The sequence below is a fragment of the Pongo pygmaeus genome, chromosome 16, assembly GCF_028885625.2.
Source record: "Pongo pygmaeus isolate AG05252 chromosome 16, NHGRI_mPonPyg2-v2.0_pri, whole genome shotgun sequence".
In the NCBI taxonomy this organism is placed as follows: Eukaryota; Metazoa; Chordata; class Mammalia; order Primates; family Hominidae; genus Pongo; species Pongo pygmaeus.
Window position 1 is genome coordinate 25,289,199 of NC_072389.2, and position 15,416 is coordinate 25,304,614.

At 35.9% G+C, this 15,416-nt stretch overlaps 1 protein-coding gene across 5 annotated transcripts in view; it reads left to right on the forward strand.

The window, feature by feature from the left end:
- The window catches only part of LOC129028678 (golgin subfamily A member 6-like protein 1), a 112,251-nt gene that overhangs the window by 24,891 nt on the left and 71,944 nt on the right, over nt 1–15,416 (forward strand). For 2 of the 5 annotated variants that reach the window (XR_010124068.1, XR_010124070.1), the window contains one exon: nt 6–9,245. The gene's annotated coding sequence lies outside the window, so the exon portion shown is untranslated. Of the gene's footprint in view, nt 1–5 lie in introns of those variants that run through there. The other 3 variants (XR_010124071.1, XR_010124069.1, XR_010124072.1) reach the window with 3 other exon arrangements.

Sequence of the window (15,416 nt, forward strand, 5' to 3'; positions counted from 1 at the left end):
GTCAGGTTAACAGATTGAGAAAGCAAACCCTCTGTCTATGACTGAAGAAAGAAAGAAGAAGTTACTGAAGTTACAGAAGAAGTTACTGAAAGAAGGTTGACTGAAGAAATAATGGGATAGACCAACACAGAGATGGCCCAGGATGTAAGCGGAAGAGGGGCTTCTCCCTAGTTCAAACACTGTTTGATATTAGAATCTCACACTGTTGCAGTTAGTGATGGCATTCACATTGGATATAATATTTCTTTCTTTCTTTCTTTCTTTCTTTCTTTATTTCTTTATAGACAAGGTCTCACTGTGTTGCTGTGTTGCAGAGGCTGGAATGCAGTAGTGTGATTATGACTTACTATAAATTTAAACTCCTGGGCCCCAGTGATCGATCCTCCTGCCTCAGCCTCCTGTGTAGATAACCAGAACTATAGGTGCACACATCCACACCAAGTTAATTTTTGCTAGAGATGTGATCTCGCTATGCTGCCCAGACTAGTCTTGAGCCCCAGGCCTCAAGTGACTCTCTCAACTTGGCCTCCCAAAACTCTGGGAATACAGGCATGAGCCACCATGCCTGCATTGGATCGAATCTGTAAATACCAGTTTTTAGCTTTAAGGCATTCACTAATTTTTACTTTGCTGAGTTGATAGTATTGAATATAATTGTAGGAACTTATTAGGAAAAACAATAATACATTATTCTAATTTAGAAAGTTAGATGTTTGTTGAATATAAACTGATTTAGGATATTCTTAAATCAATTATGGAATTATCAGGCTAACATTGCAAGTTTGTTGCTTAGTTTATATTGGGTTGAATTTTCTAGTATTCCAGAAGTGGTTCCCCCCAGCCCCAAATAAAAATATCAGACTCCAAATCTTATCTTTTTTTCTTAAACATTGATATTATTTAATCAAAAAGGCTAGCGTTCTTCAAATAGATACAGATATGGATTATATATAGATATATGTACAGATACAGAAATAGATATTCATATAGATTTGGATGTAGGTATAGATATATGTGTGTGTGCATGTTTGTGTGTACAGTCAATCCTCATTATTTGAGATTCCCCCTACTAGCTAAAATGTATTTGTAACCCCAGAATCCATACCTATGTGTTTTTGTGTTCATGTGTGCACATTTTATGCAGAGCGGTAAAGTAGTTGAGTCACCCGAAGCACACTTTCCCAGTGGAGGTAGGACCCTCAGCCTTCTTGTCCCAGCTTTCATACTGTAAACAAGTGTCCTTTTCATGGTCAGTCTATCTCGTGCAGCATTTTTCACATTTTTGTGCTTTTTGTTAGTGATTTTGTTGTTTAAAATTTCACTCAATTACAGTGCTAAAGAGCTCTCCATTTTTCCCAAGTGCAAGAAGGCTGTGAATTGCTTTATGGAAAAAAATACAAGTATTAGGTATGTTTTGTTTAGGCATAAGTTATAGTGCCATTGGCTTGACAAAGATTCTCTATGACCAAACTTTAGTCAGGCGAATACGAGCCTTCATTCTGATTAGACCTCAATGTTGGCCCCGTCTCATCTTTGGCCTGCCCAGTCCAGTCTTAGCAAATAATTCTGCTAAGTCAGTTTAGGGAGAATTTCTCCACCCTTATATCTATCTGATCAGGTTCCTGTCTCTCACCTGTAACAAAGAAGTCCTTGGCCTGTCTTTAACTAGAATCTTGTTAGGCCAACTTAGCAAAAAATCCTCCTGTTCTCTTAGTTTCCTCTTAGCAATTTTTCATTCAGTGAACCTCTTCCCCTCCTCCTTGCCGATAAATCACCACTTGTCCTTGCTATATTTGGCATTGAGCCTGCTCTCTCTTCCCTATTGCAATGCCCCTTCTGCGATATCTTGAATAAAGTCTTCCTTACCATTTTAACAAGTTTCAGAATAATATTTTTTAACATGGCTATGAGTTCGATGTTACTATATTAATAACATATATTAAGTACAATGTATTTAAACAGAAACACATAAAACAAGATTATGTATTAATCAGTTGACAAAAATGTTTTGACCAGAGGTAAGCAGGAACTTAACCCTGTATTTCCCACAGGAGCAATGATGCAGTATCCAATGTTTGTTAATTCAGAGTGCATTGTGACTTTATAGAACAGAACTGCTGCAAATAACAAGAATCTACCATACATATTACACATGCCATACGTATACACGAGATCAAAATGAATACTTTTTTTACAGCTGTCGCATGTCTTTTTAAAGCTGCTTAGAGAAAGGGAGGGATAATTTTGAGAAGTTAAAATAAAAACCTCTTTTTGTCAATGTCCTGTCTCTGTCCAATAACTTGCATGCCAAAATATTGGAAATATTTTTCTATCTCAATCTGAGGCAAAAGGGAGACAGAGAGCAAGAGAGAGCTAGAAAGAGAAAGAGATTAAACACTTGACAAGTTGAGAATAGTGTCTCACGTGCCTATGACACAAACCATCTCTGTGGTTTGCCTTGCAGAACACAGGAAGAAAATATGACAAATATAAAATAAGTAGAACACCCCTGAAAAGCAAAGGGAAGCTTGGCAGAGGGAGGAGACAAGGAATGGGCCCTCTGAAGCAACGAAGATCTGTCTTCCAGTGATACTTAAAACAGCTGAACTATTCTTCTGTTTTACATTCTGCTTTGACAGCAAGCCTGCTCTGCAGAGAAAGAGAGAGAGAGATCATTTCTTAATGCCGAATACAGCAGAACAGTAGTTAAAATGATAAATTTATTGGGGGGGGGCAGATTTTTGAGGAGTAATGAAAAAAAGGCAAGTCACATTTCTGCATTTGGTTTTCATTTACGTCTATTTTGCTGCTTTAAGTAAATTGAGTGATTTGTTTGGACGGAGAAAGTATTTTAAAAAGACTTTGTTCAGACTCATAGTAAATAATTGTGACTTCCAATTTTCAATTCTAAATCTTATAAAATGTAGCTCCACCAAGTTCGTTTAACATCATACCAACGCATAAAAATAAAGCTTGTAAAAATACAATATAGGCATTGGCTCTGAGTTAGCAGTTGCTAATTAAACATATTTTCGCTTCCTGGTTCTGGTGATCCAACAGACCAAATGTGGTAGACAAACTTTGTTCCACAGCTTTGAAGTCTTCTCTCTAGTTTCCCCCAACTTAGAAAAAATATACTATTTATAAAAGTGCATGAATTGTAATTTAAGTTAAAAAAAAGCCTTGAAATTTTTATCAAAAGTGTTCAAATTACTCTCTCCCCAGGTCAGTTAATGAGTTGTCAGGAGCTGGCCCCTTACTGTAGTGCACCTCCTGCAGACTAAGACAGTTAACTATGTTTTCATCAAAGGAAATGCTCATTAGTAGAGCTTTCAGAAACTGATTTGATTATAGTTTCACTTGTTAAAGTGAAATATTCTGAGCTCATTAGGATGATTATGATTCAAGGTCATTGTTTGAAGCCAGTCCTGTCAATATAAGAGAAATGGGCCCTCATCTTTTTCCCTTCTTTACGTCTGTGCTTTTTAAACTCTTCTGTGTAAAAGTTCCACAGCCATAATTAATTTTTAGTTCTTCTGTTACAAAGCTGCTTAAAAGAAAAGAACAAAGATTTTGGCTACCAAAAAGGCCTTGAAGAACTATTAAGGGGTGGAGGAGGCTATCTTGTTTTAGAAAAATCAGAGAAAAACCTTGAAAAGTTCAGCTTTTGATATCCGGCTGTTTTCTCCTTGACCTTTCCAAAGTTTCAAAAAGGTACTTTGTACATAATTTTGCATGTACCCTTTCATCTCAAAAGTATAAAACTAAACTGAAAACCACCCAAGAACTACCAGTGGCTTAATTAAACATCTCCTCTTTTATGGCACAAGATGGAGTTAACACCTTTTAAAGTTCTTTCTTTTTTTTCTTTTCTAAATCCAGCACTTAAATCTCTGAGTGTTAAAGAGCCAGTTAGACATTAAGGGAGGTGAAGTTAACTTCTATTAGCCAGTCATTCTAACATGAGTTTGCCCCTTAAACTTCCTTGGTCAAATATTACCTTTTCCTTTAACACTAAGGAGAGGTTACAATGAAAGTAGAGCTTGTTTTTTGGGTTTTTTTTAAACCTCCTGTATGTTATATTTTGGAAAAATGTTTTAATCTTTCAGACATTTGGCTCTTCAATACCTTTTACTAGGATTCAAGGCTACACTGAACTTGAGAGTAGATGACATTTAAAAAGTTACAATCGATTTGATCTTTTTACATAATAACTCATTATTTTTAAAATTGTTTTTCTCACTTTTGTGGACAACTGATGATTCAAACTAATCTCTGGTTTTCAATAATGCACTTTCACAATTATTTCTAAACAAATGATTTTAGCTTTTAAGATATTGTTTAATAACCAGAAATGTTAGTATCCAAACGTGCAATACTGTGAAACTGAATCAAAGGTTGCTCAATATATAATTATTTAAGAACAGACATGAACCTTGAAGCAATTATTTGTTTATTGTCACATGTACCTAAGGGCCTCTTCTACCATGAAATTTAGAATATAATTATGAAAATAAGTTTATGTCCGTGGTATGCTTTCCCGAAAGTCTCTTATATACCAAATTAAACTATGCATATTTAAAAAAAAAACTAAAGCACACAATATGTAGTGACTAATAGAAATAATAGGGGAAATGTACTTCAGTAACAATATAGTGCCAGAGTGTATGGTTGCAACCGCAGAAGATAGCTTGAGTGTATTAAGCTCCTTCAAAATGTGATGAGAGAATGATGTATTAGGAGGATCCCAGAGGCATCTACAGTGAATTAGCAGAGTATCAATTTCAAATTTCTTTCTCAAATTGCTTTGAAGACTATTCTTGTATTAAAGAAAAAAAAATCATGGCATTTGTTAAGACAATAAGAAAGATTTTATTCAAAGGGTGGTATTACAATAGGCATAGGGATCACTGAAAGGGGATTTTTCAGTAAGAGAAAGAGATTGTTTTAGGTCTAACATTTAAGTCTTTAATCCATCTTGAATTAAGTTTTGTATAAGGTGTAAGGAAGGGATCCAGTTTCAGCTTTCTACATACGGCTAGCCAGTTTTCCCAGCATCATTTATTAAATAGGGAATCCTTTCCCCATTTCTTGTTTTTTTCAGGTTTGTCAAAGATCAGATGGTTGTAGATGTGTAGTATTATTTCTGAGGGCTCTATTCTGTTCCACTGGTCTGTATCTCTGTTTTGGTACCAGTACCATGCGGTTTTGGTTACTGTAGCCTTGTAGTATAGTTTAAAGTCAGGTAGCATGATGCCTCCAGCTTTGTTCTTTTGGCTTAGGATTGTCTTGGCAATGCGGGCTCTTTTTTGGCCATAGGCATGGGCAAGGACTTCATGTCTAAAACACCAAAAACAATGGCAACAAAAGCCAAAATTGACAAATGGGATCCAATTAAAGAGCTTCTGCACAGCAAAAGAAACTACCATTAGAGTGAACAGGCAACCTACAGAATGGGAGAAAATTTTTACAATCTACTCATCTGACAAAGGGCTAATATCCAGAATCTCCAAAGAACTTAAACAAATTTACAAGAAAAAAATCAAAAACCCCATCAGAAAGTGGACAAAGGATATGAACAGACACTTCTCAAAAGAAGACATTTATGCAGCCAAAAGACACATGAAAAAATGCTCATCATCACTGGGCATCAGAGAAATGCAAATCAAAACCACAATGAGATACCATCTCACACCAGTTAGAATGGCAATCATTAAAAAGTCAGGAAACAAGAGGTGCTGGAGAGGATGTGGAGAAATAGGAACACTTTTACACTGTTGGTGGGACTGTGAACTAGTTCAACCATTGCGGAAGACAGTGTAGTGATTCCTCAAGGATCTAGAACTAGAAATACCATTTGACCCAGCAATCCCATTACTGGGCATATACTCAAAGGATTATAAATCATGCTGCTCTAAAGACACATGCACACGTATGTTTATTGCGGCACTATTCACAATAGCAAAGACTTGGAACCAACCCAAATGTCCAACAGTGATAGACTGGATTAAGAAAATGTGGCACATATACACCATGGAATACTATGCAGCCATAAAAAATGATGAGTTCGTGTCCTTGGTATGAACATGGATGAAGATGGAAACCATCATTCTGAGCAAACTATCCCAAGGGCAGAAAAACAAACACCACATGGTCTCACTCATAGGTGGGAATTGAACAATGAGAACACTTGGACACAGGGTGGGGAACATCACAGGGTGGGGACTGTCGTGGAGTGGGGGGAGACAGGAGGGATAGCATTAGGAGATATACCTAATGTAAATGATGAGTTAACGGGTGCAGCACACCAACATGGCACATGTATACATATGTAACAAACCTGCACGTTGTTCACATGTACCCTAGAACTTAAAGTATAATAAAAAAAAAAAGAGAGAGAGAGATTGGACTCAATTTCAAATACTGCATGAATTAGGGGGAATTTATAGCCAAGGAGCAGGGTGTGCGTCAGTAGGTGAAAAGTAATTAAGAGGAAACATCATAGTGAAGAGAGAATGCTGGCTAAACCGACTTAGCAGAATTTTTGCTGAAGACAGGGCAGGGTGAACAGACATCACCTTGGAGATGGTGGAGGATAAGGAACCAAATTAGACATGGAGGGTGACTAGATAGCAAGGGTGAGAGGTTCTGGTAAACTGACTTAGCAGGATTCCTGCTACAATTGGACAGTACAGAGGTAAACATGGAAGTCCAAAACTCAGGCCTAGTTGAAAAAGTTCAGGGGAGCCAGAGTAGAGTTCAGTCAAGGAAAAGATCTTTGTTCCTTGTGTCTGTCTTTTGTCCTCATCCCCACTTCTAACTGTGACATCATATTATTTCCTAATTAGCCCTTATCACAGTCTGTAAGCATTGCGTTTGTTTGTTTGTTTGTTTATCATATATCTCTTTCAAGTAAGATTTTAACTCCCCAAGGGCAGAAAAATAATCTATTTTGGTCACTGATATATCCCCATTGCCCAGCACCAAATCTATGGAAAGTAGGCACTCGGATTCATTTGTTAAATGAATTAATAAATAAAACCACAGATCAATTTTTTATTTGGTCTTTGCATTTTGGGTCTTCTTTGCATCTTGCATTAAAATGAATCTCCTTGAGCAGATAGACTCAATTGACTTCTTACTCAAATACTCTAGACAAGAGATAATGAAAACTTGTTCCACGGTAGGGACAGTGGGACTGGATAAGAGAAGAATATGTAAGAGGTAATTAAGAATGAGGGACAAAAAATTTTGAGAAACTATTGGCTGAGAGCTGGAGGGAGAGGAAGGATAAAATGATGAACCTCAGTTGTCTGCCTTGGACTACAGGGTGGGAAATGATCCATTGATTAAAATTATGAACAACATGACAAAAGTCATGGTGGTAGTGTGTGGTCGCATAAGACAATTAGTTCTATTTTAAAATTACAAGATTGATTTTGAGAAGTTTCTGGAATTATAAGTGTTCTTTGCTAACAGTGTTGAAACTCTCCAATGTGCCTAAAAAAGTAAAGTATTCAAAGCGAAAGCAGGATTTTTACTTCTGGAAAGATAAAGTCATGTGATTAAAAAAAAAAAAGAGGAGGGAATAAAGGTGCAAGAAGAGAGAATGGCAAATATGGAAAAATAACTCATTTATTTCTTAGGGTAAAAGTTATTCCTAGGCACCATTTTGAATTAGCTGACATTATCTTCGAAACTGTTCCACTTTATTTTTCACATTTTTATTTTATGTTTGTTACCTCTCATCCTGAATAACCCATTTCATCATGCTACAGTAAGTTCCCACACACATACTCCTCACCCTAGCAATTTATCAGAACTTCCTGGTTCTCAGGCATTCTGGGCTTCATCTCTTATTTCATTCTCTGTTTTATATATACAACCAAATATCTCATTGTCTTAGTGTATCTAACTTCTCTCAATTTGTTAACAGTGTAGCAGTCATGTTTATAATTCACCCTAAAATATGTATAAACAACTTCTACAGGCACTGATAATAACAACAACAACAATAATAATAGTACCTAGTTTAAGTAGAGTGATGTCACTGGGTAAAGTCCCTTGGCGGTCTGCCAGAGACTTCACTGGGCAGGTAACTTTGTAAATTTGCTACAGACCAAAGTCACCTTGGTAGCAAAGTGAATATCTTATATTTGGGCTCTCACAATTCAGATCATTAGATTGAGACATGTCAAAATACCAATGACATAAAAGAGTAATGCAAGTATGAATGTTTGTGTTTGGGTAGTCAGCCTATCTTCTTTCTGCCTGTACTTAGTACTACACTGAAAGCTAAACTATAATTAGAAGATAGTTTGGAGGCTAAGGAATCAGAATAAAGGGAGATTTTCAACTTAATTGAATGGTAAATGACATTGGGTTATGGAAGCTCAATACATCATTTCCCAATATATCTTTTGTCTCAGATTTCTGATTGTTACAGTGTCAGAAAAATCTATGCATAAAAATTGAAAAAAATTGGCCACAATGGGAAAGCATTTCCAAGCAGAGGAGCTGCAATGAGGATGAGTAATTCTGCCTGAGGGCTACTTCCCACTCCACCACATCCCCATTGGTCTGTTCCCCATGCTTGCCCTTTTTGAGGCCTTATAGGCATTCACCTCTTCTTTCCATTTAGACTAATTGACAGCTGCCATCATTTGTGGTAGTCTCCTTCTGCTGTGTGTCCTTAAAGTTTTCTATTAATACTTAGAATTAACCTCTCATCTTTATCTCTAAAGAGAACATATGGGTTGATTGTTGTTTTTGTAAGATTTATTGGCAATGAATTCATATCCCTTTAATATTTTTGTTTCCCCTGCAGAAAGATGAGCAGTCAAATCTGAAAATTGTTTATTTGATTGAAATAGCATTGTAAAATTTATACTCTTTGAGTTAACATGTGCACTTTTTAACAATTCTTTTCAAATTATGAGAGAAGATACTGTTTTTTTAATCTTAAAAAAATGACTTTACATAAACAATAAGAAAGACTCCTGGCCATAATCTTGGTGATGTGTGAGGATACTGCTGTTTCTACATAAATACATCTATTAAAATACATCTTTAGTATAACTATGAAAAAGAAACTTAGTGCCAAGGCCAGGAACAAACAAGCAAAGATAATAAAGTTGGTGGAAAGGCAACTTAAGAAAACAGCATATGCAAAGGTATGGGAGCAAAACAGAGCAGAGCATTTTCAATAGCCAAAGGGAACTGAGTGTGAGGGTGAAGAAAGGGTGTGCACAGGAGGCAGAGACACAGGTAGAGGTGGGTTCAGTGGAGAGAATCTCTTCATCATTTAAGGCAAGGAAGAGCCACTGAAATGTTTCCCAAATGAAAGAAAAACCTCACTCCCTTTCTCCCATCTTCCTCCCTTCTTTTTGTCCTTCCTCCTTCTTTGCCTTCCTCCCTTCCTTCCCTCTTGTTCTCTTTCTTCATTCTTCCCTATCTCTTTCCCACCATTCTTCCTTTTATTCATCAGGCTGCATTTTTTTTTTTTTTTTTTTTTTTTTTACCATTTCCCTCGCTCTCCGTTTTCTCTTCTGTTTCCGTCTTTCTCTCTCATTGTCTCATTGAATAAACTGAATAAGATACTTTTTTAAAAAATGGCAAAGAAGCATAATAGAAAATATATTTTTATGTATAACTGGAGATACTTCCTCCTCATCTTTCTTTGGCTTCCCAATGACTAGTCTCTGTAGAGAATGTTGAAGTTATCTAATGTGCATCTTACTGGCTCCTGATCATCACACTGCACAAATTACAGGAAGAGATACACCTTATGGGAGTTACCAGGAAGATATTTGATAACTCATTTGTTCAGAAATAAAGAAATATAATAATTTATGAATCGAATTTGACAATTGCCACAAATAACAATGGACGCAATAGTGGAGTAAAACCTCTCCCCCTACATCCCCATCAAAATTGGAAGATTAGCAATAACATTGGTCAGTAGAAAGAAATAGAAACAGGCTGACTCATCATTATGACTGGCATTTTAAAGAATATAGAAAGAGTATATCTATTGTGCTTCTGTTTTGGTAACCCTCTTTGAAAAAAATATTAAAATGCTTTGATATGATAATAATAGCATTTTATAGCCATACTAATATGAGGTTAACATAGAAAGAAATTAAATATTTAAATCATGATAAATTATAAAGTCTTAATTTAAAATTTCACATCAGAGAAATTAAGGTTTTCTTTTCTTCTCTACCCTTATCTATGCCTGTTTTCTACCAAAGATAGTGGGCATTTTATAACATATTTAACAGAGGAAAGTAGATAGATGCTCTTTTAGAATAATAACATTCAGAAAGGAGGCTGGAGAGAGGATAGCTTTCTACAATATGAACATTTTGACTTGTTTTTACATGCTACACCCTGAGATTAGATCAAACGGAGTCCTTCCTCTCTCCTCTTGCAGAGAATCTACAGAGAACTTTTGCAGAATAACTAATAGACAGAGAGGGAGTGATGATTCCTGTTGGAAGTTAGGCAAAAGAGAAAGAGAGACTTAAGACAAAATAAAAATTTTTAAAAAAAGGGCTGAAGAAATTGTAGGATGGGAATAAAGAGAAGGAGAGAGATCAGATACAGGATAAACAATTTTGGTAGATTTTGGGTTGGCAAGTGGTCCTGTTATCTCATGCCCCAGGCACTTTTCTCTACATGGGCATCCTGAAGACAAAGGGGTAAACACTGGTAGAGAGAGCCAAATCAGGTCAGGGTGGATAGTGATGACCTTATGTTTGTCTTCAGCCATTCTCTGAGCAGTCTAACAAGGATTACATCTCAGCTGCTTGAGTGCAGACAGCATTGTGTTGATTATAAAATCAAAATGGGAGGAAGAAGAAAGGTCTGTTTAGAATAGTGTGTTTATTGTAACTCACCCCAACCTCTTGGATATGTTAAGCTGCTATTAATACTTGCCAGCTGCAGGGTAACAATTCTTACTATACTTGCCTTTCTGGTGCATACCATCACCAACAAGCTGGAATATTCTGACTCACTTCTGCTAGAAGGCCCTGGAAACTAATCTTAACTTAGCACCAACTTCGGCTTTTTTCCAAAACATAAAGAACACAAGCAGGGCTTAAAAGAAAAGTCTCAAGCTAAGTGTAATTTGTTCTCCCTCAAATGAATCAGAAGGCTAGAAGCCTTTATGGTGTGCTATATGAATAGTTACGTTAAAGGTCAAGCACATTGGGGACCACGATGAAGGATTCTAATAGAATTTACCTGAGACTTAAAGTTCTGTGCATCCTTGAAGCACAAAAGAAAGAAAACAGAAAAGGAGGAAAATTAGAATGTGTGTAGATTGTCTTGCTGTGAACAATGTAGTTAGCAGCAGTTCACTAGGCTCAAGTTCTAAGTATTTCAAGATGATTAACTGGATTTCAAAATTGTATTTATGTTATAAATATTATGTGTATGCCTATTCAATTATATCAGATTATTATGTCATAAATATGATTTTATGTTTGCCTATTCAAGTATATCAGATTATTCTTGGGTATTAGCCATGAAATTAGAGTGACTGTTAATACAGATATAAATTTAATGACAAAATTATATTCAGAGGGATCATGGGTGAACTTGAGAGAAGACTCTTTAAGGTGCTGAGCTTCTTGAGAAAGCTATTTAAAAATGGTTCCTTGAAATTTGTAAATTATTCTACATGTCTGTAAAACATAAGGTACATATTGTATCTTGACAAAGATTAAGCAATTGTTGAGGAGAAATCTCTACTTTCATCAACTGTTTTTGTCTGATTAACCTCAAAGAACTGATACGGTTTGGCTTTGTGTCCCCACCCAAATCTCATGTCAAATTGCAATCCTCAATGTTGGAGGAGGGGCCTGGTGGGAAGTGATTGGATCATGGGGGTGGACCTCCTCCTTGCTGTTCTCCGATAGAGAGTGAATTCTCTTGAATTCTGGTTGTTTAAAAGTGTGTAGCACTTTGCTTTCTCTCTCCTGCTCTTTCTGCCATGATTGCAACTTTTCTGAAGCCTCCCAAGGCTCCCAGTCTGCTCCCAAGAAGCAGACTGAAGCCATGCTTCTTGTACAGTCTGCAGAACTGTGAGTCAATTAAACTTCTTTTCTTTATAAATTACACAGTCCCAGGTAGTTCTTTATAGCAATGTGAGAACAGACTAATACAGAAGTGAAGACACTTTGATGTGCAACAGGAATTGTAGTCATGTCTTCAAGTCCTGAACTCAGATTGTGCAGCCTGTTGCTGAAAGATCAATGCCAGGGCTTCCACTAAGGAAGGATGATTCAGATAGTCTGAACACTATGGAGAGTAGGGGTCCAGTTCTTAACCCTGTTTTCTAGTGCTTTAATTTTTATGTTCTCTGTGGATAAGCTGATGACAACCATTGGTCACTGTGGCTCAGGGCACAGCTCACAGTTCTAGATTTTTCTTATAAGTTCTGCCTATCTGCTTGGAAAAAAATTCACAGTTCTGGATTTTTCTTCTCATAGGTTTTGCCAATTTTCTTATGTAATTTGACCCATATGATTTTGTATTGATTTACCACTGAATCATTTTGTGGTATTTATGGTTAATTTTTGCTGAAAAGTCACTTAATTGATATCCATTCAACTTTTTAATTTTTGACAATGTGTTCTGTCCAATTTTGGTTGCTTGTTTTACTTGAAAATCACATTTGGTGTTTTAACATTGTGGCTTTCTGTTCCCCGTTAATTTGGACGTCTGGACTAATTTCCATGTTCTTATTACTAGTTCTATATTTTTGCCCACAACTGGCATTCAAAATACCCACTTCAATAAGAGAAAAATGCATTTTAGCCTCTTTTTAAAGAAATAATCGCATCTTTTGGCATATGGTCTGAAAAATCTCTCAGTACTATACCTTGAACATTCTTGTTACATGATTAACCATTGCTCTCTCTTCTTCCCATCTTCTCATTCAGCAGAAGAACTAGCATTTGTATTCATAACTACATTATGAGAATTGTGTCGCTGAATTGAATGGATAATTGATGTGGTACAAATATCCTTATCTTCTTGCTTATGCTCCCCTCTACTCCCTAGTGAGCATTTAGAAACATGCTTTTTAAAGACAGAGAAGGGGGCTCATGAATGTGTTCAAGCTTCCCTCCAGCTCTGATTCTGTTTTAATTTTACAATGCATAGCTTCAACAAAAATTCTAGTCTAAAAATCTTGCCTTCTGAATTTTTCATGATATTTATATAAATGGCAAAATGAAATGATAACAGCAACTATAGACATTTTTCTATAATAACTTCTAATTGCTCTTTGGACCTTCAGTTACTTAATAAAGTGAATCAAATCAAGCTAGTTAATATTAAGATTGAGTTTTACCTGGTTTTATTACTCTGAGGAAAATTCTTGGAAGAAAAACACAGAAATTTAATACACATTTTACATCATAGAGACAAAAATTCCACTTGCCCATCAGCTATCTAGTATTATGTAGAAAATAAGGCCACTGTTTCCTTAGAGCTACAGTTTTCAGCTGACTAAGGCCTTAGACCAGTTAACATTTCACAAATTCAAACTGCTAAGTACCTCATGGAATCAACATGAAATGAACTCATAATGCAACTCCTCAAAATAGGAAACATTATGAGGTTTGAATGCCTGCTGCCCTCTGTCATGTGAAAGCACATTTAACTCACTAAGTAACCACTGAAATGAAGCCCCAGAAAGTGCAAACATTATGATTTACTGCTTTTTCACCATGTAAAATGAACATCCACTTCTCTTACCTTCTGCTTTTTAACACGATGTCAGCACTTGAATGCATTATAAATTCAGGATCCAGGAGAGGTTTCTAATTCTTCAGTTCTGTTTGTTAAGAACTTTGGAACAGAATATCTTCTTGCTCTAACTCTTTATAATCAATAGGAGCCGTGTTAGAAACTCAAGCTTCTGTAAGTGTATATTGTTCCTCATTAGTCTCAACTTGAAGACAGTATCTCACTCTTTTCAAGAGAGTTCTCAATGTCCTTTCCAGCGAATTTAGATTAATCAGGCCTTAATCTTGAATGAGGGGCAGGCCAGGAAAATCTAGATTCTTGTTCTGCTGTAGTTAAGAGCCACGGCAGATCACTTCTGATGCCTAAGAGCAATTATTTTAATGCCTGACCCTTGGACTCCACAATTAAATGACTTTTTTAAAAAAGAAAAATAAAATAACTTGCAAGTTATTTTAATCATTAGTTAAAATATCTTTTTTTACTTTATTTCCGAAAATTTTATCCCTCTTCAAATTTTTGAGACTTTTTTTGTTCGGATTTTAGCTCTTTTACTTTCTTAGAATTCTAAAGTTACAGAAGTGTTAACAAAAAGCTAGTGATTGTAGATATAATGAGAATGTAAAGAATTAACTTACTCGGTCAGTACTTTTATTTTGCAAATGGTGGCCTAACACCAATGGAAAACAGGCATATAAATAGGTGCTCAACATCATTGATCATCAGAGAAATGCAAATGAAAAATACAATGAGATATCATTTCATAAAGTTAAATGGCTTATATCTAAAAGGCAGACAATAACAAATGCTAGTGAAGATGTAGAGAAAAGGCAACCCTTGAACATTGTTGGTGGGAATGTAAATTAGTACAACCACTATGGATAACAGTTTGGAGTTTCCTCAAAAACTCAAAATTGTGCTATAATATGATCCAGCAATCCCACTGTGGGGCATATACCCAAAAGAAAATAAATGAGTATATCAAAGCAATATCTGAACTCTTATGTTTGTTGCAGCACTGTTTACAATAGCTAAGATTTGGAAGCAACCTAAGCATCCATCAACAAATGATGGATAAAGAAAATGTGGTGTATATTCACTATGGAGTACTATTCAGCCATAAAAAAGAATGAGATCTAGTCATTTGCAGCAACATGGATAGAACTGGAGGTCATTATGTTAAGTGAAATAAGCCAGGCACAGAAAGACAAACATTGCCTCTTTTTACTTACTTTTAGTATCTAAAAATCAAACAATTGAACTTAAGAATATAGAGAGTAGAAGAATGGTTGCCAATAGCTGGGAAAGGTAGTAGGGAGCCAGCGGGGAGGAGGGGATGGTTAATAGGTACCAAAAATAGTAAGAAAGAAAAAGACCTACTATTTGATAGCACAATGGGGTGACTATAGTCAGTGATAATTTAATTACACATTTTATAATAACATAAATAGTGTAATTGGATTGTTTGTAATTCAAAGGATAAACGTTTAAGGGGATGGATACCCCATTCTCCATGATGTACTTTTTTTTGCATTTCATGTCTGTATCAAAACATCTCATGTACCCCATAAATATATACACCTGCTACGTACCCACAAAAAATTTAAAAATCAAAAAATATATAACAGGTGACTCCACGGATGGTGGTAAGGAGA